We start from the raw sequence: 695 nt of genomic DNA, 5'->3' as shown, positions 1-695 counted from the left end.
TAGCTAATATTTATCGAAAATTTATGAGCGCTTTGTCTTACGTTATTATCGATAAATTAATTATTCAAAAACAATTTCTAAATTGACGTACGATAAAGCTTTGATTGAGCTCAACGCTGGATGGAACACTAGATCCGACACGGAGGAAGGACACTTTAATTTTTGCGTACCGCTCAGCATGCTGTTAGGCTTTTGCGAAGATTACAAACGCCTGATCGTCAACGCTCGCCACGAATTGATTTTGATACGAGCGCGCAACGACAACAATTGCTTGGTGGGAAATCCTGTGACGGAGTCTGAAATTGAATTATTTAAAGTACAGTGGCGGATGCCTCACGTTGCGTTAAACGACATCAATAAATTATCAATGCTGCCAACATTGGAAAGCGGTCTTTATCTGAGCATGAGTTTTCGCTCGTGGGATCTGTACGAGTATCCTCTGCTACAGAATACGACAAAGCATTCATGGGCCGTCAAAACGGCGACTCAGCTTGAGAAACCGCGATACGTTATCTTTGCTCTGCAGACTGGTCGAAAAAATGTCATGTCACAAAATGGTAGCGTGTTCGACGATTGTAATTTGAGTAACGTGAAACTTTATTTAAATTCAACGTTTTATCCGTACGACGATTTAAATCTGGATTTTGGCAAAAAGAGATACGCCGTCCTGTTTGATATGTACGCCCGTTCACGTA

The sequence above is a fragment of the Trachymyrmex cornetzi genome, unplaced genomic scaffold, assembly GCF_001594075.2.
Source record: "Trachymyrmex cornetzi isolate Tcor2-1 unplaced genomic scaffold, Tcor1.1 scaffold776, whole genome shotgun sequence".
Lineage (NCBI taxonomy): Eukaryota > Metazoa > Arthropoda > Insecta > Hymenoptera > Formicidae > Trachymyrmex > Trachymyrmex cornetzi.
The sequence above is the reverse complement of the archived record's forward strand: the minus strand, read 5'-3'. Positions refer to the sequence as shown.